This window comes from Pteropus vampyrus, unplaced genomic scaffold, assembly GCF_000151845.1.
Source record: "Pteropus vampyrus isolate Shadow unplaced genomic scaffold, Pvam_2.0 Scaffold2, whole genome shotgun sequence".
Classification (NCBI taxonomy): domain Eukaryota; kingdom Metazoa; phylum Chordata; class Mammalia; order Chiroptera; family Pteropodidae; genus Pteropus; species Pteropus vampyrus.
In genome coordinates this window covers 28,185,594-28,208,910 of record NW_011888783.1, presented here as the reverse complement: position 1 = coordinate 28,208,910, position 23,317 = coordinate 28,185,594, and the positions used below count along the sequence as shown (strand labels likewise).

Here is a 23,317-nt window from a genome sequence, read left to right as displayed (position 1 = left end):
ACGAGGTCTTCTTTAATAAATGACTCTTATATTGTGCTAAGTAATATACTGTGGAGCCCTCTCCCAAATGAATGGTTCTAAAACTAAGCAATTCATTTCCCCTGTATTTGCGGTACCAAAGATGAATTTTTGACCCATGCCATGGGATGTTCCCATTTTCTAGGTAGAGAAACTGGGCCTCTGCATGTTATTTTTTATTTAGGAAGTGTCCTAAAAAATGAACTTCACAGTTACCATTGGCAGTTCACTTGCAATAGGCCTTGTTGAGAACTTTCTTAAAAAACTTAATAATTAAAATGATTGACTATTTTAATATCTTTTTAGAATTAGTAATCTTTTAAATAACGTAATAAAAACCTCATTTCTGATATGATTTTTCATTTGTTTACTGCAAAATGTTAATAACATAAGCAATATCAGTATGTAATGATCTTTAATCCGGAATTGATGGAGCCTATATCTAAAGATGATAATCAGACCAAAAATTATCACTGCAACTCTGAAAAGCCCTGAAGGTGAGCTATGTGATTAGTTAATAGAGAAGTTATAGACCTTTCACCTTATACCAAGTACACTATAGTTACCTGTGCATTTAATAGTTATCTGTATGTTTAATATGTTACCTCAATGAAGGTAGGCTATAGAAATAGTTAATAAAGAAGTTATAGCGCTTCTGCATTTATACTGAGTAAAATATAGTTTTTTATATATTTAATACTTTACTTCAATTAAAGTGAGCCATGAGATTAGTTAATAGAGAAGATACTGCTTTTCTGCATTTATTTTGAGTGTGCTATAGTTATCTATGTGTTTAGTATTTCACTTCATTGAAAGTGAAATATTAGGCTGTAGAATCAGTTCATTGAAAAGTTACAGTCTTTCTGCATTTGTACTGAGTACACTATACTTATTTATGTATTTAATATTTTACCTCATTCCAAAAGTATTTGAAACATCTTTAAAAATACAAAAAAAAACAAAATGTGGAAATTAAGACAAAGGGAAGATAAAGGTTAGAAAAATAAGGTGAAGCCAAGGTTAAAATAGTATACAAAAGTGCATGTTAGCATTCAGTGCATTTACTAAAAGTAAGGAGCCAACGTAGTTCTGAATGTCCTGGCAGCCATGCTAAAGAAAGGAATACTAACAAATTACATGATTCAAAGTGTCTAGAAGATAAAAACAAACTAGGTTGCTCAGGAGGCTCTATCATTCCCGGATCTGAGACTTGAGTGATTTCTCTTGTGAGTCACCATTGAGAGACCACTGTGTGATGAGGCAGACAGCATCCACAGTAGTCTCTCTCTCTAAATTACAAAATCAGACTCATCGTGCTCTTTCTTCCATTGCTGAACGGAATATAAATGGATGGAATAGCACCTTAACTAAAAATAATTCTCCAGGAGGCCAATTCTGACACTCCAGTTTGGCTCAGGGATGATGTTTAGCATACACAGATGGATGGGTCAATTTCAGGCCCTCCAAGCAAGCAGTTTGCCATGATGATTATTTCATCCAAGACTTTTGGAGTCATAGGTGATAACAGGTGCTGAGCTGTGAGATACCCATATTTCAGGTCACCATGCAGGTGCACACTGTGCATGCCGGAGCATCAGAAATGACCCTCGGGGTATGTACAGCTTATCTTAGGAGAATCTCTTAGCACATGTGCCTTGGTAGGAAATACAGTCTTTAAACAAACCTCTTGTCTCCCATGGGCTAAGCAGCATCCTTCACATCCAAATTTTGAGGAACATGGGATTTATTTTCTTCTTGCAATATCACCAATGAAGTATCATTTTCACATTAGTCAAGTTTAGATTACACTGGATGGAGTGACAGTAAACAGGCCCAGTAGCCCACAGTGAGGGGCCCACCTCCTCACCCTGGGACTTTTCCTGTCCACCCAAGGGCACAGAAGGGGCAAGGGTGGCCAAAGCAATATTCTTAAGTATTTTTTACTGATTGGAGTTAAATAATGCTCATTTTAGACAACCTGTAAAGTTCGAGGAAATATAAAGAGAAAAATCTATAATTCTATCATGTAGAATAACATCTATATCAGGTTTATTGAAAGTTCAGTTACTTATGGCAAAATTCACTCAGTAGGGTACAATTATGTGATTTTTGACAGTTTTGGTATGTAGTTATATAACTATAACCACAATCAACGTGTAGAACATTTCCATTAATCCCAGAAAAGATGCAACCACTTTTATGTTTGCTACATTTCATCCTCTTTGTTCTTTTAAAGTATAAGTTTGAGTTATTTACTTCTAGCTAACTTTTTATCTTGTTCCTAAAGTCCCACTTTGATATGCCAGGCCTAACTTTTAATGGCTCCCATCTGCCCAAGGAATTCCCAAGGGAAGAAATAGTTTGGGGCAGGACCAGCACCCTAGGGATGCTAATTTAGCAATGGTGAGAGATTACTACAGCCTTCCAGTGGCAAACTGAACTCTGTGAATGGAAGACTTGGCCAGGGGAGATACTACAAAGCAAATTTAAATGTCTCGTATACAAGGTCATGGCCTGTATTGAACACTTCATGCGAAAAGAGAATTTACATTAGTGGTTCAGCTTGTTGGGTAACAAAACTATAAAAGAAAATGTAGTTCTAATTGAAGAGTCGGTAAATGAAAATATGATCATCTTAGAATTCAAGAAACTATCTTTGGGGCACATAAATTGGTTCCACATATTTTATCTTGTAAATCATAGCATCTTCGCTCATTAAGATGAAACACTAACTTTCCATTTATTTTGAAATCAAAAAAGATGCTTACTGGACCTTTTAATAATTGTGGAAATTGTTAAATGTTAATAGCAAATGTTAGAATTAAAGCACAGTTTTAAATTTTTATTTCGATTTTTGTACATTATTTAAAATTTTATTACCTCATTTAGAAGCAATTGGTCCCTCCCCATAGTCCATTCTTTAACTGGCTGCTGCTGGTGTTAGAAAGTTACTCTAGACCCTGAGGAAAATGCTGTTTATATCAACTGAATGAGGGAGGAAATGGTTGGCAACATTAGAATTAAATAACTTCCTAAGATTATCCCGTTCTAGTTAGTTTAAAGCCCTGCTAAAATAGAATTCTTTATGGTTTCAAAAAGGTTATACAATCTTGATAAATAGTCTTATTGCCACTTAAGAAAAGAACTGTTATTTTCTATTAAAAAGATTTGATTCCCCACTGCCATTCAGATTTTTTTTTTTACACTTTATAGGGTCATCTCCTGGTACCCATCAGGCTTCCATTGATACTAATAAAAATTCTAAAACTTTAAATGCTGACAATAGCAGAAAAGACTTTTTCATGGTTCACATCTTTTCTTCAGCAAATATTTTTTAAGTCACTGTGAAATAAACCTTCTCAGTGATACATTCTTTAAAAATGAAGAGTCGGAAAAGATTGAATGTTTGTGCCTTGACAGTTTATTACTTATTTTTATGTACTTCGGGAAGATGCTTGATAAAGTTCTGTCCGTTTGACCTTTAGTGCTCTTACCAGCCAAAACCTGAGTTTTTTAAATAATAGTTTTATTGAGATATATTTCACATACCATAAAATTCATACCTTTATTATGTACAGTTTAGTATTTTTTGGTATATTCACAGAATTGTGCATTATTCACCACTATTAAATTTTAGAACATTTTTATCACCTGAAAAAGAAACTCTGCCCGTTAGTACTCCTTCCCTGTTCTTTTCTCTCCACAGCCCCTGGGAACCACTACTCTACTTTCTGTCTCTGTGGAGTTGCCTATTCTGGACATTTCCTATACATGATATCATGTGATATACAGCCTTTTCTGACTTGCTTCTTTCATTTAGCATGCATGATATATTTGAAGTTCATCTATGTTGCAGTATATATCAGTGCTTCATCCCTTTTTATTTCCAAATAGTCTATTGTATGTATATACTACATTTTGTTTATTTATTCATCAACTAATAGACATTTGAGTTGTTTCTACTATTTGGCTATTGTGAATAGTGCTACTATATCTCAGGTTTTAAGAGGGAAAAATCCCAAGGGTTTTGCTCTGAGCATTCTTAGTTTGGGGATCAGGGAGAGGCTCAGAGAGTAGTAGAGATTCTCCCTAGCTTCACCCATCCTCCTACTCCCTCACAAGGGCTTGTTGCCTTCTTTCCTTTCTCCTTTGCTTTCTGTTACAGTAAATCTTTGTATATTGCTGAGCTCGTTGTTCATATTACTTTTAACTGTGTGTTATGTTAGGTACAGCTATTCAGGAGTCCTGTGATAGTCAACAGAATATAATTCACCAAATGTCCTTTCTTAGTGCTGTGTTTGGTCACTGGTGACTTTCTTAATGATCAAACAGATAAAAGCTTTCTGATTTCATTTCTAATTCAGACTAATTGAAGAATAAACTATTTGATATTTGAATATAATTATCAGAAACTCTCTTGGGGCTCTCTGCAGTGAGTATTTATTAAATGGATGCTCTTGTGAGCAAATTTAGTAACATCGAATTTTTATGATGCAACTCCTGTTGTAAACACAGTAAAGAGTACCACATCTGAAAGGTACGAATGAGTCTGTGGTAACCTACAGCTTTACAGAAATCATTTATCCAGAACATTTTACTTAAGCATGGTTCTTCCAGAAGACATTTTAATTATTACTTCTCATTGCCATTCCTGTCACAAGCCAATTTCATCTGGGACATAGAAATCCAAGTGGCAACTCTCTCTACTTATTTGAATTAAACTTGTATAAACTAAGTCATCTGTAGGGCATCTGAGCCCAAGGGAATTCAATCAATATTTCATTGAACTAACCTATTTTAACCTAATAATCTGAAGCTGTAGAATTTGGATTTGAAGCCAAGCAGTTTTCATAAGAAAATTTTTGTCGACCTAGAACATTATACAACAAAACATTTTTAATCATAATGAATAAATACTTAAAAACGAATTACCTGTTCCTTAGGCCAAGCATTTTAAAAGGTTAAGTGGGTGATGTAGTTAGAAGGAACCGCAAAAAGAGATCAAGTTAATAGTCAGCATCAGAGTTTCGGATTATTTTAAAACATTTGCTTAAATATGGAGGCAGCCAAGCTGTATTAATTTTCCTGACTAATGAAGAGGAAAATACTTGTTAAAATTCAGGGGCCCATGCATCTAAAATATATGTATCATGCCATTATTTAATTATCTTTTAAAGAGCCTTTTTAATTAAAATAACATTATTTCATTTTCTGTAATTTTTCATAGATCACATTCTGTAATTTCTGTTCTTAACATATGTAACAGTGATGAATTATTGAATCAATACCAGAATTATGTTAGCCCCAACCTTAGTCATTAGGTTTTTTAAACCATGCGTACATATTGATAAATTATAAAGTAATTTAAATAGCCCATGTAGTATATTTTAATTTGCTTCCTGAAAAAAAAAAATTTACTTTTACTACTTTGTAGGAACTAATAATAGCTTTATTTTTTTTAATTAATTTTTTATGGTGACGTTGGTTAACGAAATCTAGTAAGTTTCAGCTGTACATTTTAACAGTAAGGCATATATATATTTACATTGTGTGTCCACCTTAATGATAGCTTTAATTACATATTTTTTATTACTGTCATCTTGGGTTTTATCTTTATTTTTTAATCTATATCTTGAGACGTGTTTAATACTAAGTACAGAGAATAATACAACAAAAATTTAAGTATTCATATCAGAATTGAAAATTATTGATAATTCCTCATATTGACTTCTTTTTTATTAAAAGAAAACAACATTAAACATGTAATTCAAGCCCCTCTGCTCCATTCTCCCTTCCCAATAGCTAACTACTAGTATATAGTCTTCCAGCTTATTACTTTGTGTTCTTTTATGTCATGTACATCTGTCATATATATCCTTGGCCAGTATTTTCTGTTGCTTTTTTAATCGACACAAATGTCATAGTCTGTGTATTGTTGTATACCTTGATTTTTCTTCTCAGTATTTGAGATCTGTCCATGTTAATAGGTATAAATCTAGTTAATATTTTTAACTGCTGTTATATATTTATTTCATGGAATATTAAACCATTTGGCCATTCTCCTATTGAAAAACATTTAGGTTCCATTGTTTGATATCGTAAGTAATACAAAAAGAACATTTTGGTCCATAGCTTCTTGTTTACACGTGTAAGATTATGGAATATGTCATTAGAAGTAGAATATTTGGGTCATAATGAATGTACATTTTCAAGTTTTCTAGATCTTGATGAATTGCTTTCTGAAGTAGCTCAACAGTTATACCCTCACAAGTGGTATATGAAAAAGTTCCAGGATGTCTGGGGTTTTTTTGTTTCGTTTTGGCCAGCATTTAATAATAAGCAGGTTCTTTAAAATTTACCAATCTAATGTTATCTCATTTTGTTTTGCATTTTTTTTGATGACCAATGGGGTTGAGTACTTTTCATATCCATATGATCCATTTGAGTTTCCTTTTCTATTCATATTCTTTGTCCATTTTCTAATGAGTAATTTAGCTAATTCTTTTTGATTCTATCATTAGTTTTTTTGAGCTAAAATAACTCAAATGTAGATCTGAAAATAGTGCACCGCATCTTAGTACATCACAGCACAAAGTATACCATATTAATCTATTTTTAGAATGCGAATCTTCGTATTTTGACAACTATGTAGCAGAAACAGCTTTCTATGTAAGATTATAATAGATACTAAATTATCCAAATTTGCATCTTAGGGTAAGGGAAAGCCCAAACAGATAACTAACATTACTTTCTATTTCCACATTTCCTTTAGTGACTCTGTTTTTCTTTCCTGCAAATGTTTATGATCTCTTCTCTAAATTCACTCAATAAATATTTTTGCCTTTGCTTTACTGTTGAGATACAAGGCACCAAAGCCTAGAAATTTCCAATGTTGCAGGAGGGATCGTTATGCGTAACTAGCAACATGATAAAACACCATAGTAGCATAAATACATGTCTACATATGTTTTTTAAATTTTCTGAAAAGCACTGTGTTGGTCAGATATTGTCTGTCCTGACTCTATCCCGGGAGGCCTTATCTTGGTATCCTTGTTTCTCATATCCTTAGGTGAAATATTTTTTATAATTATATTATAGGGAGGAGAACAATAGCCATTGAGCATCTATTGCATAACAGGCATTTATACTCGTGGATGTTTTGCACCCATTATCTTCTGTTTAATTGTGTCAGTTTTGGTGTTTTTGTATTTTAGTTTGTGTTTTAGTTTTGTATTTTCTGTCCTTTTTTGTGTTTTAGTTTGCTTTGGTTTTTATTGTCGTACACCTGAATTTAACATTAGAATGATATTTTCCCCTAAAGATAGTGTTACTCTATTGGTTTTCCACTGGAGTGTCAATAAGTAGTTTCAGAAAACTTCAGCACCTCACTTCATTCCACCATCCCAAATAAACAGTCTGTATAAAACATGCTTGCTATACAAAGACTACTGTAAAACTCCTAGCCCCCAGCTATATCTCCAGCTATCACCATTTGTCTCTCCTTTATGAGAACTTTGGAGTAACTACCATTTCTGTTCTTGGTTAATTACAAACATGTTACGGGAAGTCATGTAGTTACTAATTCATAGATTCTGAAAAACAATCTTGAAAAACTTTGCCACTAATGTTCTTTCTCCAGTTCATTATTTTAGGGAGCAAAATTTACCATTCCTTCATTGAATCACTGTAATTTCCATGATGAAATAAAGGAATGTTGATACTGAGTTCACATTCTCCTTACCATTTGGCAGTTTTAGAACAGAGCAGAAAGACTGATATGTGTGATGAGATGGTTCCTTAACCCTTCTGAGAAATACTACCTTATACAGCTCTAAGCCAATGATGTATGGAAAAGGAAATTGGAAACGTGATTGTCTACCTAAAAGTGAGAGCGATCTATTAGTGCATTTTCAACAGTTAATCAGCTTGCTGTAAAAATGAATATGGCATGTCTACCAGGGGGGGAAAAAACAACTGATGAGCTTGCCAGACTTTGTAGTGACTGAATTGTTATTATAGCTATCCTCCCTGAGGCTTCACAATCTATTTAATAACAAATCAATCTAATTTGTTTCTTGCATAGATTTTTCTACTCTGCTGTTGTGTTACTCCACAATTAAAAACACTAAAACCGAAGAGGATAAAAAGCTTGTAGGCTATAGATTTTCACAGCTAAAAAGAATCTTTTGTTAAACACTTATACATTTTAACCACTGTCAAATATATACAGCATTTGTTTTGCATTAACAGACTGCTTATACTCCAAGGAGAAATATCTTTAGAGAATATGTGTGTGTGTTTATTTCTTCTAGCCTTTTGTTTATTGGAAAGGAACGAATAACAGCCAGTTATTCTAGAAGCTTATGATGTATACTCTCTGCATCAGAACAAGCCAGTTAAAGGTTGATCTACCGCCACCATTCTCTTTAGTTATATTATCAATAACAGAGCTATTTGAGCCACAGAGAAAATTCAAATAATATTACCAACTATGATATAAAAACTCGTGCTTAGGAAATACAAAATACAGATCTATATCTATTTTCTGAGCAGCATTAGCAAAATACTTTTCAGTAAAGACTTATTTGTAAAAAGTAAGTGAAACAGTATTTTATTGTATTCCTTATGAACCTAAATACAAAAGTAGAAATTATGTTATTGACTAGAGTAGTATATTAAGAAGTATAAAAGTTAAAATCTTGGGTGAATTTTGCAATGACTAATGAAACAATGTATCTAGATCGATGTTCACCAACAGCTGCTAAAGTCATTAGCTAAAATGATGATGGGAAACTTTACAGTGAATGGATCAGGCTGACATCAGCTGAACCCCACTGCTTTATCTTATGTTAATATCATGAACCCGGAGATAGCCAGGGTTCATGATATTATGGCCTCCTGATGTGATGCAGTGGGAAGTCCTTAACATCACCTATGATGCATTCTTGCCTCAAAATTGCTTGACCATCTAGATGTTAATACCAGTTCATAGGAGACAGAACATGTTAAATGGCACTATGCTGATACATTAGTTATATCCAGTCTGTCAGGAATTCTTCAGGGCAAATGAAATAATTTCATACAGGAAAAACAAGTAAGTGAAAGAGGAAGATGAAACTATACAATAAAAGAGATTTTTAGAGATAGTGCCACAAATACAATGTGTGGAACGTTATTTGATCTTGATTAAAAAAAAAAAAAACTTTTTAAAAATTAAGATAGGTAATTTGAATACGGACTAGATATTTATTGATATTAAGAATTTTACTGTTTTTTTTTTTTAGGTGCGATAATATTATGTTAATGGTCTTTTTTAAAGTATGTATATTTACTACGGCCATGCTACCCTGAGCATGCCTGATCCTGTCTGATCTCAGAAATTAAGCAGGGTCAGGCCTGGTTAGTACTTGTATGGGGGACCACCTGGGAAGACTAGGTGCTGTAGGCATAAAAAAAGTATCTATATTTAAAGATACTTCTAAAGCAGCGGTCCCCAATCTCACTGGTGCTCCTATGAGATTTTAATGCCTGATGATCTGAGGTAGAGCTGAGGTGGTGATGCTAGCGAGATGAAGCTTCGCTCACTAGTCCTCCACTCACCACCTGCTGTGCGGCCCAGTTCCTAACAAGCCACAGAGTGATACCAGTCTACAGCCTGGGGATTTATTCAGTAATAAATACTTTAGACCCCTGATCTAAAGTATTTATTACTGAAGTGATAAGATATCTGAGATTTGCTTCAAAATGATCTAGTAATGCAGAGAAAATAGTGGGGTGGAGATACAGATGAAATGTATGTGACCATGTGTTCACTTTTTTTGTTGAAGCTGGGTAATGACTATACAGGGAGTTCATTATACTATTTTCTTCTGTGTATATGTGTATGTCTCTACATTTAAATGTTGCATAATAAAAAGTATTTTAAATGTTAAGTGATTAGGCTCTTAATTATGATTAAAATTCATTTCAGTTTTATAAAATTAGGACGGTTATATTTCTTAAAATCTGAGTGATGGATGTTCTTTCCAATAATTTAAATAAAAACTACTTACTTAAATTGAATAGATAATGAACCTACACAGTATGTTCCATGTATTCCATAATACCTTTATTATCAATAATGTTGGCTCATTATGGCAATGAATGGGAGAAGGAGCAAAGGTGAGAAAGAAAGATAAAGCTGGTCAGTCACTTCTACTATCATGTTGCAAACCGTTGGTCCTCTTTTCATTTATATTTCTCAAAAAAAGAATGCTGGACTCTAAATCTAAAAATTTAAGGCACAGTGGTCCAACCATTTGCCTTGTCTGCTGGCCATGGAAAGTGTCTGTTCAACCACTGATTAGTGCTTATGGGTCACCCATTATGTCTCAAGAATGCGGTTTTAAGAGACTTTATCCTGTTCCTCCATTATCATTATCGTCATTCCTTCTCATTTATTCTAACAGGCTTTTTTTCTCTTTCATTCCCCTACCCTATTTATTAGCCTGGAAAACTTGCACATTTATGTTTTGGGAGTAAATAAAGAAGAGAAGGAAACAAGAGTATTAAGGAGATGTGGGACAAATCAGGGCTTCACAGGAGCTTTCAGGAGAGATTTGAAGCATTCTAAAACCACTTTCCTGGGTTCCATACATCTCCCTACATAGAAACGTAGCATACGTTATGCACATACGTTAACTATGTCCTTATGTGTCCGTTCTTTTTCCAGGGTAGTTATTGATGATCCTGGGTCTATACTATATCCCACATGTGAATTCATTCCCCCTTCAGCACTAAAATAGCTATTTGTAATGCTTGTCTGTGAATCAAGAGCTGAAAATGCTGTTACACCATGAAAAAGATAATTTTCTTCAAGAAGCAAAACAAATTTAAGAAGTATATTGTTTCTTTTAACACTCAGAATAAAATTTTTCTCAGAAGTTAAAGAAGCAATTATTTATAAAAATTAAAAACAAAATCTTACTCTAGCAATCAATGGACATAAAGTGAATGTCATTTTTAATTACACCAAATTTAATAGTGCTTTTACATGATTATCAAAGAATTGTATGTGAATAAATTATTTGCTTTTGAATATCTAAATAGGATAAATAATAAGGGAAGTACATGTTTAATAAAAAATTTAAGCTTATGATGTCTTGAAATTCCTTCTAAGTAAATTTTTACATAGCCTTTTCAAAGTATTTTAAACTCTACATAATATAAAAAATGAAATTGCATGCATCATAAAGCTGTTTATAATGAAAAATTTTAAGGGTTTTAGGTGCCGGCCAGTGTATGTCTTACTGCAGATCTCTACAGCTTAGTCATCTGTGCTGGATCTCATGTAGAGCAAGTAGAAGAACAGGACCCTTGCCCACCTCCTTACCTGTGCCAGCTTCATTTAAAAATATAAGATTTGAATTATTTTATACATCATTTTAGAAGTATATTTGTGTGTACATTCTTTTTTAAATTAAAATTTTTTTTCTCTTTCTGCTTCTTCACCTTTGGAGGATTTGGAAGAATAGAAATGAGAAAACAATAGCATTTTGTAGACCACAGACACAAATAATTCACAGTAGGCCATCTATTCCAAGACTGGCCTTTTGCCTAAATAGCGTCCTGAGTTACGGCAGAATACTTAGGAAAGAAAGTCTGGTGGTGTGTTTAGCCATTTTACTATTTTCATCTCAGTTGCTTTCACTCTTTCAAATGTCATCTGAAATGTTAGAAAACCCTTCTATTAAAATTTCTACTTTTACTGGTTAGAAAACCTGTTGTGGGATGGGCTTAAATAGAAGTCATGCTTCCTGTATAATTTATGAGGATACCAGAGGGAACTGTTTGTCTCATTTTTGTCTAGTACTACATTCTTTTTTGATCTTCCCCTTCCCATATGGTCTTCTGGATCTTTTATTCATAGATTCAAAGCACTAACACAAAATGCTTTTGTCAAAGAATATTTAACATCTTTTAAAATGTGTTCACCTCCAGTACCTATGGAAGTTACTTGAATTGTTGAAAGGGCTATTCTAGTATATCCTGTCCCTTTAATGTTTTTGCTGTGCATCAAATGCATAATTTTCTCTGTAGTAGACTGCTCGTAATATTATTTATATCCTACCTTTTCTGGTATTCATTTTAGATAGCTATTGTAAGCGTCCAGAAATACAGTAGGTAGCGTGAGGGAAAACTGGAACGAAGAACTGAGAAAACAAGGATGAGAACAAAGAGCCAGTAACAATATTACAAGTGTTCACCACAGTAGCTGGTTATACATTGTGACACTTGCTAGCTTGCTAGCAGCCACTGGAAAGCAAGACCACACTTTGCTGCCCCTGTTGCTTATTATTTTTTTAAAGTCTAAAATTGTAAAAGCACATTTCGAGAGCATGACCAGTTTTTTCCAGCTAAAGTATCTTTGGGAGGAAATATATGGGTCAAATGTAAGCCCTTTGACCTTTTCTGTGTTCCATGCAGTATCAGGCCTGCCTTCCTACAGCCGTCTTATTTCATCCTTCTGTTGGTCATGCACATGATTGGGTTTAGAGTGCAGCTGGATCAGCGCAAGTCCGTAACCACTCCAAGACTCGTGTTCTGTTGCTGGTAGATCAGGAGTGGCTGCACCCTGTATGAAGGACATCATTTTTAATTCAAGTGTCTTTTCTTTCCTCTAGCTTCAGTATCACCCTCAGATCATATAAGTAATTTGAAAAAAAAAGATCCTTTACCCTGTCCCATTTGTTATGCCTTGCTTAGTTCAAATTATAGACAGATACCATTTTCAGGGCAATTTAAAACCATAACACATAAAAATAATAATAAACTCCAATTAATGAGCATGTTGTCATGGTTTTATTTTTCCTGACTGCTGAAATTAAATGGTTCTTTTTTAGGATAAAGGAAATCAGTCTCCATTCAATAGAGAATTGCCCAGGGTTTGATTCCATGATATAGAGAACAGAGGTTAGCCTCAGTCCCAAAAAATCATGAATTTGAAGGAAGAACCTTTGTTTTTGTTTAGATTGATTATGAATAGATAATACATAAATTTGGAAGACGCTCTTAAAAATGTAGTTAAATATGAAGATGTATTGCTAACATGTCATCTATAGGTTAGTGATTTTTTTAAAAACTAGGGGTGATAATGTGGTGAGAAGAGACAACTGTTTGCTTCCAACTTCCTCCTCTGCTTTAACCAGGCAAAACAGTGCACCCTCAGGGAGGCCAACATGTGTGCTTGACTTAACCTAAATAGCTCAGTTGAAGAATGAAGAGCTATCCACACCTGTCTTGGGAAGAATAATCATGATATATTGTTTAATTTTGTCTAACTACTCTAGTTGTTCCCATGCTAGACAGAGATTAAGTCTCTTTAATGTAAAGGGTTTATTTCCTAGTCAATTCTTATCTAATTAAAAGCAAGAGATGAGATCTCTGTTTCCCAAACATAGGAAAAATAAAAGTAGTTATAACCTAGCAGTTACCTATTGGTAGGTGATATGAGTCCTTGGACTATCAGAAGATGGTTTTAGCTTTAGAGAGCCCTTATTTCATCTCAGTCTTTTAGACCAGTTGTCCCCAAGCTTTTTGGCACTAAGGACTAATGTTCCTCTGAGAATCTAATGCCTGATGATCTGAGGTGGAGCTGAGGTGGTGAAGCTAGTGCTGGGGAGTGGCTGCAAATACAGATGAAACTTCTCTTGCTTGCCTGCTACTCATCTGCTGTGCAGCCTGGTTCCAGGGGGTTGGGGACCCATGTTCTAGACCCCACTTCTTACCGTTGCTAATTTTGAGTATAAAATGAGTGAAAGGACATTCTCGTTGATGGTTGAGGTGAGGAGATATTTGACCTGCTTACATGATGAACACTTTTAAGACCTGGGCCTTCCACAGGCATTATATTTAAAAAGCGATATTCTCGTGCATAAATTCAAGAGCACCCAAGAAAGCTAGAACACAGAATGAGCTTTACCTAGCTCAGAACTCACAAGAAATGAATGAAATATTGTACAAATGCATTAAGAGAAACTGAGCAGAGTTTTAAACATACTAATTAAAAGGGTAAGCAAAGCAATACTAGATAGAAATAAGGCTTAAAATAGGTTATGATGTCATCTCCACATGATAATTGAATATTTAATTTATTTATAATTAATGAAGATATAGAAATTTAAGTGTTCGGTAGAATGGATTACTCAGATGAGGAAATTTGTTTAGAATTTATCTTGTAACACTCCAAGTGGAAACTAAAACTTGAGAATCTTTATTAGTTATTTTACCAGATTCCTGGGGGACAAAATCCTAGGTACAAAATAATAGTGATCTGGAAACTATGGAGCCCTTTTCTAAGTTTCCTGAAGCAGTTTGTTAAAAAAGCACTTTGTAATGCCTAGAACAGGGGTCCCCAACCCCCAGGCCTCAGTTTGGTACCTGTCCTTGGCCTGTTAGGAACTGGGGTGCATAGCAGGAGGTAAGCGACAGGCAAGCAAAGCTTCTTCATCTGTATTTGTAGCCGCTCCCCAGCACTGGCATCACCCCCTTAGCTCCACCTCAGATCATCAGGCATTAGATTCTCATAGGAGCACTGGTCCTTGGTGCCAGAAAGGTTGGGGATCGCTGGCCTAGAGGATAATAAGGTGTTAAATAATTACCATGTGAATTCATTACCAAAAAGTAAAAACCCAGACCTTTCCTTTTAGTTTTTAATTAAGAAATGGACCTTGGAATCAATTAAAAAGTAGAGTTATAAATATTAGAGCAATGGATTACAAAAGTAATTATAATAAACCAATAGAGAATTGCCAGAAGTTTTCACAATGAATTTTGAATCTCGAAAACCTACACATTTGCTAATGGAAGCAATAATTTCAATTAGTAGAATAATAAAGCCCACCAATAACAAATGAAAAAGTTGAAAGGTAATTTTTTAATGAGCAAACCACAAGTTGAAGATAAGACAGTAATGAATTTGTAGAGAAAGAAAAAAATAGTTTGGAATTTATTCAAGCTACTGAGATTTCATTTGGAAACCTGTGGTGGTTCTTGAATTCAAGAGTTAACACGTGCAGAAAAAATATAGAACTTTTGTATGGAACTCACAATTTACAGTCAGAGCTAAAAATAGTAAAATTAATAGGAAACTCAAGAAAAAAGTCAGGACAACAATGTACAAATGCATTTTTAAAGATTTTATAGTAAGATTAATGATTGTATGGTCAGTTAATATTCATTTAATAATTACCTGAGTTTAGTAAAGGAAGAACACCTAAGAATCATTTTTAAAATAGTGTGAAAGAATATGTTGTAATAGTGAAATAAGTAGATCATATAATGCTACTGAGTTGGGGTGGTTTAAGCAACCACATGAAGAAATTGTCATAATAAAAAGGGGGGAAATGTCAGGTTTAAACTCAGCACATGTAGAATAGTATGTTGGTAGTCTCCCAAACTGTCTGACTTCCCATCTCTTTACAATTTTTGAGCTGTGGAAACTGCTACTTACCTTTCTTCCTGGAGCCTTCATGTTCAAATTCCTACCTGGGTAGTACCAATACCAGTTTACTTTCTTTTAATAGATGAGTAGTAATAAGTATTACAAGACAATTGTAAGCACTTGGAAGACAAGGACTTTGCCTCGTTTCACTATTATAACCCAGCCTCTAACAATGTGTCACACTCAGTAGATGATCAATAAATATTTGTTGAATGAATACATATAATATGTACAATAAACATCTTTTCTATAAGATATAGAAAGAGCCAAAATAAGCGGGGAGTTTGACTCCTTAGTAGAATGATAGGAACAATTTCTAAAGTTACATAGGATTAGCCTTAAAAAAGAACAACCCAAAGAGTTGAGATCATTTATTTAGCATTCTACTCAATGATGGTTGGATGCAGGTAGAATTAAGGCACAGTCTTTACCCTCAAGAAGGCCATGGTTCAGTAGTGGAAACAGATATGTAAAGAAATAGTGTTATTACAATCATATAAAATTTCCAGAAGTCAAGATGGATCATTGGGCACATTCTTGACACAAAGGAGGAAATGATCAATTTTTATTGAGCTAATTCTTGAAAGATAATTAGGGGTCCCCTGAGAGAATGCTGTGAGAAAGGTACATAATCTAGACAGTCGGACATGCCTGTCCTCTATTCATAAATAAGAGTTTCTAGAATAATTCATTTCAGTGAAGAACCTTTGTCTTTGTTTAGATTGATTATGAATAGATAATACATAAATTTGGAAGACGCTCTTAAAAATGTAGTTAAATATGAAGATGTATTGCTAACATGTCATCTATAGGTTAGTGATTTTTTTAAAAACTAGGGGTGATAATGTGGTGAGAAGAGACAACTGTTTGCTGCCAACTTCCTCCTCTGCTTTAACCAGGCAAAACAGTGCACCCTCAGGGAGGCCAACATGTGTGCTTGACTTAACCTAAATAGCTCAGTTGAAGAATGAAGAGCTATCCACACCTGTCTTGGGAAGAATAATCATGATATATTGTTTAATTTTGTCTAACTACTCTAGTTGTTCCCATGCTAGACAGAGATTAAGTCTCTTTAATGTAAAGGGTTTATTTCCTAGTCAATTCTTATCTAATTAAAAGCAAGAGATGAGATCTCTGTTTCCCAAACATAGGAAAAATAAAAGTAGTTATAACCTAGCAGTTACCTATTGGTAGGTGATATGAGTCCTTGGACTATCAGAAGATGGTTTTAGCTTTAGAGAGCCCTTATTTCATCTCAGTCTTTTAGACCAGTTGTCCCCAAGCTTTTTGGCACTAAGGACTAATGTTCCTCTGAGAATCTAATGCCTGATGATCTGAGGTGGAGCTGAGGTGGTGAAGCTAGTGCTGGGGAGTGGCTGCAAATACAGATGAAACTTCTCTTGCTTGCCTGCTACTCATCTGCTGTGCAGCCTGGTTCCAGGGGGTTGGGGACCCATGTTCTAGACCCCACTTCTTACCGTTGCTAATTTTGAGTATAAAATGAGTGAAAGGACATTCTCGTTGATGGTTGAGGTGAGGAGATATTTGACCTGCTTACATGATGAACACTTTTAAGACCTGGGCCTTCCACAGGCATTATATTTAAAAAGCGATATTCTCGTGCATAAATTCAAGAGCACCCAAGAAAGCTAGAACACAGAATGAGCTTTACCTAGCTCAGAACTCACAAGAAATGAATGAAATATTGTACAAATGCATTAAGAGAAACTGAGCAGAGTTTTAAACATACTAATTAAAAGGGTAAGCAAAGCAATACTAGATAGAAATAAGGCTTAAAATAGGTTATGATGTCATCTCCACATGATAATTGAATATTTAATTTATTTATAATTAATGAAGATATAGAAATTTAAGTGTTCGGTAGAATGGATTACTCAGATGAGGAAATTTGTTTAGAATTTATCTTGTAACACTCCAAGTGGAAACTAAAACTTGAGAATCTTTATTAGTTATTTTACCAGATTCCTGGGGGACAAAATCCTAGGTACAAAATAATAGTGATCTGGAAACTATGGAGCCCTTTTCTAAGTTTCCTGAAGCAGTTTGTTAAAAAAGCACTTTGTAATGCCTAGAACAGGGGTCCCCAACCCCCAGGCCTCAGTTTGGTACCTGTCCTTGGCCTGTTAGGAACTGGGGTGCATAGCAGGAGGTAAGCGACAGGCAAGCAAAGCTTCTTCATCTGTATTTGTAGCCGCTCCCCAGCACTGGCATCACCCCCTTAGCTCCACCTCAGATCATCAGGCATTAGATTCTCATAGGAGCACTGGTCCTTGGTGCCAGAAAGGTTGGGGATCGCTGGCCTAGAGGATAATAAGGTGTTAAATAATTACCATGTGAATTCATTACCAAAAAGTAAAAACCCAGACCTTTCCTTTTAGTTTTTAATTAAGAAATGGACCTTGGAATCAATTAAAAAGTAGAGTTATAAATATTAGAGCAATGGATTACAAAAGTAATTATAATAAACCAATAGAGAATTGCCAGAAGTTTTCACAATGAATTTTGAATCTCGAAAACCTACACATTTGCTAATGGAAGCAATAATTTCAATTAGTAGAATAATAAAGCCCACCAATAACAAATGAAAAAGTTGAAAGGTAATTTTTTAATGAGCAAACCACAAGTTGAAGATAAGACAGTAATGAATTTGTAGAGAAAGAAAAAAATAGTTTGGAATTTATTCAAGCTACTGAGATTTCATTTGGAAACCTGTGGTGGTTCTTGAATTCAAGAGTTAACACGTGCAGAAAAAATATAGAACTTTTGTATGGAACTCACAATTTACAGTCAGAGCTAAAAATAGTAAAATTAATAGGAAACTCAAGAAAAAAGTCAGGACAACAATGTACAAATGCATTTTTAAAGATTTTATAGTAAGATTAATGATTGTATGGTCAGTTAATATTCATTTAATAATTACCTGAGTTTAGTAAAGGAAGAACACCTAAGAATCATTTTTAAAATAGTGTGAAAGAATATGTTGTAATAGTGAAATAAGTAGATCATATAATGCTACTGAGTTGGGGTGGTTTAAGCAACCACATGAAGAAATTGTCATAATAAAAAGGGGGGAAATGTCAGGTTTAAACTCAGCACATGTAGAATAGTATGTTGGTAGTCTCCCAAACTGTCTGACTTCCCATCTCTTTACAATTTTTGAGCTGTGGAAACTGCTACTTACCTTTCTTCCTGGAGCCTTCATGTTCAAATTCCTACCTGGGTAGTACCAATACCAGTTTACTTTCTTTTAATAGATGAGTAGTAATAAGTATTACAAGACAATTGTAAGCACTTGGAAGACAAGGACTTTGCCTCGTTTCACTATTATAACCCAGCCTCTAACAATGTGTCACACTCAGTAGATGATCAATAAATATTTGTTGAATGAATACATATAATATGTACAATAAACATCTTTTCTATAAGATATAGAAAGAGCCAAAATAAGCGGGGAGTTTGACTCCTTACTAGAATGATAGGAACAATTTCTAAAGTTACATAGGATTAGCCTTAAAAAAGAACAACCCAAAGAGTTGAGATCATTTATTTAGCATTCTACTCAATGATGGTTGGATGCAGGTAGAATTAAGGCACAGTCTTTACCCTCAAGAAGGCCATAGTTCAGTAGTGGAAACAGATATGTAAAGAAATAGTGTGATTACAATCATATAAAATTTCCAGAAGTCAAGATGGATCATTGGGCACATTCTTGACACAAAGGAGGAAATGATCAATTTTTATTGAGCTAATTCTTGAAAGATAATTAGGGGTCCCCTGAGAGAATGCTGTGAGAAAGGTACATAATCTAGACAGTCGGACATGCCTGTCCTCTATTCATAAATAAGAGTTTCTAGAATAATTCATTTCAGTGATTCCTCTCCCTTAATATTAAATGAAATTTAATTTGTTATTGGCTATGCTTAATTTTTTGACCTCTTAATAAGGGTTCTATACATACACATTTATGTATGTGTGTGTATAAAATTTCTTAAAACAATGATGTTTTTCAAACTAAAGCAGTAAATTTTAAATGTTCTGAACTCAGGTTAACACCTGATTCTCTTTTCAACAGAAGAATAACTCTTGGATTCTGTCTGAATTTAGTGTGTCTTGTCAGAGAGTAATGACAGTAGCCTGCGTGTACTTTTAATAGAAAGGGCCCCATCTAGACCTGGGAGAAAGAAAGGGAAATGACGTGATAAAGTTACCATGTGGCACCATCAAATTATTCACTATCCCCTTCCCTACTGTTACCCATGGTGTCCACCAGAGCAGGCCGCTTACATCAGACAGAGTAGATTCAAGGGGAAATTGGATACAGACAATTAAATAGACAATTTTTCAAAAATATTCCTGTTATTAAGTGATACAAAGCAAAGGTAAACTTTATTAGAGTGTTCAATCATGGGTATCTAACATATATATATATTAGTACCTACATTTGCTATGCTATTCTGGAATTTGTGTAATTCTGAAAGAGTTTATGGGCTCTGTTTCTACATGTTCTATTCCAAAAATAGCAGGGAACGTGAAGCAACATGGTGTGTGAGAGAACTGCAAGTAATTAGAAGTGCCTAGAATGTGGGTTTGTGTGGAAAAGGGCAAACTGGAAGGAACCAGGTGGCAGAGGGCCTTCTGTGCCATGCTAAGATATCTGAATCTGTGCCACACCAAAATATTTGAAATTTATCCTCTATGGATCTGCTGTGCATTGGCATCAGGAGAACAGTGTCATATTGGAGTGTTTGAAAAATCACTGTAGCAGCAGCAGCATGGAAGAGAGATCGAAAGGGTGAGAAATCAGAGCCAGGAAGACAAGTTAGGAGGGAGACTAAAAGAATGATCCAGCTTACAGATGAGAGAATGAAGGCCCAAACTCTGTCCATGATGGTAGGGATGAATTCAAAAGTATGTTTGGAGTGACAGCCATGTGCAGATACTATCTTAGGTTCTGGAGGTACATTTGCGAACAAGGCAGACTTTACTGTCCTCATGGAGCTTACACAATAGTGTGTGGGGAGAGGGGGTGGTACAATAAAATGACTTTATGTTCTTCAATGTGAGTGACTAGGAAGTAACAAATAAGATTTAGTCTGAGGAAAAAGTTTCAGTGTGTTGAATATGAAAGGTGTTAAGTCTAGTATGCACTTGGAAATACAGGTCTAGAGTTAAGGAGTGAGGCTTTGGCTCTTTTCAGAGGATGTTTTTATATTTGCTTTCAGTCATAGTACTTAGTTTTATGACAGTAGCAGTCAGGACTTTTAGTTGCAAATAGCATCCTCTCTGGTGTGCAAAAGCAGAAAAGGAACTTATTAACAGCTTTTGGGTCTCAATCTCTAAGAAGGCCAGAGACCCAGATTCTGAGTAGGGGTATCCAGGAACCCAGTGATTAATAATCACTGCCACTGCAGGGTCCATTGCAGATGTTCCCCACCATACCATTGCCACCCCCTCTTGTGGCTGCTTGAGAACCCCAGGGTCGCTGGCCTGCCCTCTGGCTGCAGAGGACTATGAGCAAGCCATCTGACTCACAGGATATACCAAAATAAAGAGGGTTTCAAAGTCATTGCACAGCCCTAAATATCCAAGAAGAATATTTTTGTCTACGGCCACGCTACCCTGAACAAGCTCGATTCTGTCTCATCACGGAAGCTAACCAGGGTTGAGCCTGGTTAGTACTTGGATGGGAGACCACTTAGGAAGACCAGGTGCTGTAGGCATAAAAAATAAGGGATTGTAAGCTGACAGGATCCTTGCAATCTGTTAAGTCAACCAAGGGTTGCCTCGCCTAAAAAATAAAATAAAATAAAGGATATTTTTGCCTCCAATTTATGTCTGAATGCAAAAAAGCATTTAATTTCATAAATGTGTAGAATTTTACAGTGCTTTATTACATATTTGCATGCAGTGTTGTAAAGTCATAGTATCTTCCTTAAAACAAAACTAATACTGTTCACATTAGAATAAATTGCCTTGATTTATTAATTTGCTAATGAACTAGCTTTTAATTGTTCAGCGACACCAGACAGTCCTGAACCTATGAATGGATTTAATTCTAGAAGGCTGTTGATAATTAAGTCATTAGAAAATGTGAATGCATCTTCCCACTGAAACAACGTTATAATGGATGATTCAGTTCCTATATTTTAAAATGTGTTTCACATTCCAGTGGAAGCTCCTAGAACACGAGCTAGTTGGCATCTTCAGATGAGAAGTGAAGGAAATGAGATAGAGTCATTTGTGGGCACAGTGCCTGTAGACACATTGTAGGCATTCAATAAAAGTTGAGGAAGTGTTTCTAGGAATAGATGGTTAGAGAGAAAGAGGGAAGAGGGAGGGAATAAGCCTATGTTTCTAACATGGAGCTGCCTCTAATTGTTCTAATCAAAGCAGGTTACTAACATTCAGTGACTTAGCACTTCAAAATTGCATGTGTTTGTTATCCAATCCCTGAATTCTAGAGTAGTGAACAATCGAGAATCATTTAAAGTGAGTGATTCAAAAGAAAATAGATTTCTAAAAAACATAATGACCAGTTAATAACAAAATTGTAGGATTAGTGTGAATATAATTGGACTGAATATATGGTCATCAGAATATACCATGGAACTTTTTGCTTATTTTTAATCCTCATATTAGCTTACTTTCCTTTGATTTGTATCTTTTACCTAAAATGGAGTACAGAAAAGTAGTATAAACTTAGGCTTTCCATTGCCTTCACCTAGGAATGCCTTATTATATTTCGATGACCAAATAGGTCTTTTCAGCAAAATGCTGTTTGCCTGATTGGTACACATGAGGCTACTGGAATTCCTACCTAGAGTGAAGGAGAATAAGCTGACTTGCTTGAGCAAGGTAATACTGATCATTTATATATACTCAATCTCTCAGAACAATAAAGAATTCAGTATTACTTTTTCACAATTTGTATTGCAGGAACTATATATATTAAGCATCTGCTATATATCATAAAGAGATGAGCGAAAGAGACATGACCCTCACTCAGTCTGAGCAATTAACATGAATTATATTCTGTGATCTATAATTTCAAGAATAAAAAGTCTCGTAAAGGTATTTCATTAAAGTTTATGTAAATTTCAAACTCAAAAGATAGAAGACTTTCATGATATTCCCAAGAAACTTGATGTATTAAGCATTTTTAGATGGCAGTTTGATTTATCATTTATTTTAGTATTAACAGAAAATATTAACATTTTGATAGGAACACAGTTGGATAAATGATATTAACCTCAACGTTTCAAAAACCGATTTCGATGACAGTTAAATAACAGAAGAAGATTCAAGAGAAGTTGAAATTCAGTGTAAGGAACCACTTTTAGAGTCATAAGAATGACTCTAAAATAAGAATGCTACCCTCAGGAGCAAGACAAATGTGCTTTTACTGATATTTGACCAAATTTTCATTTTTTCCATCCCTTTAGTCCCTTTTGAAATCAGTTAGGAGTACATCAGATAAAGGAGCATCACTGAAATACTTAAGATTACTATTAAATGATTGACCGCATTCTTTGGGAGCATGCAGCTAATTCAAGGCCCTGGAATGTGAACTGCTGTGCCGCTGATGAAGAAAAGGCAAATCACACACAAAATTGAGGTTCAGGGAGTTCTTACTAAATCTAGAGATTTAACCAGCAAGAGGTTCATTAACCACTTAATGACTTGGGGAAATATCAAGGAATTAACAAGAACCTAAAATCTTAGAACTATAACACTAAAAGGATCATTCTCGTCTTCTGTTCCAAGTCTTTTATTTTACAGTGTTTCCTTAAACCTAAA

The 23,317-nt window shown here is 34.8% G+C and overlaps 1 protein-coding gene and 2 pseudogenes across 1 annotated transcript in view; all 3 read left to right on the top strand.

Moving 5' to 3' along the window:
* PKP4 (plakophilin 4) overlaps positions 1-23,317 on the top strand; it is a 245,270-nt gene that overhangs the window by 137,678 nt on the left and 84,275 nt on the right. The window lies entirely within an intron of this gene.
* On the top strand, positions 9,348-9,466 carry LOC111739726 (annotated as a pseudogene).
* On the top strand, positions 21,122-21,240 carry LOC111739723 (annotated as a pseudogene).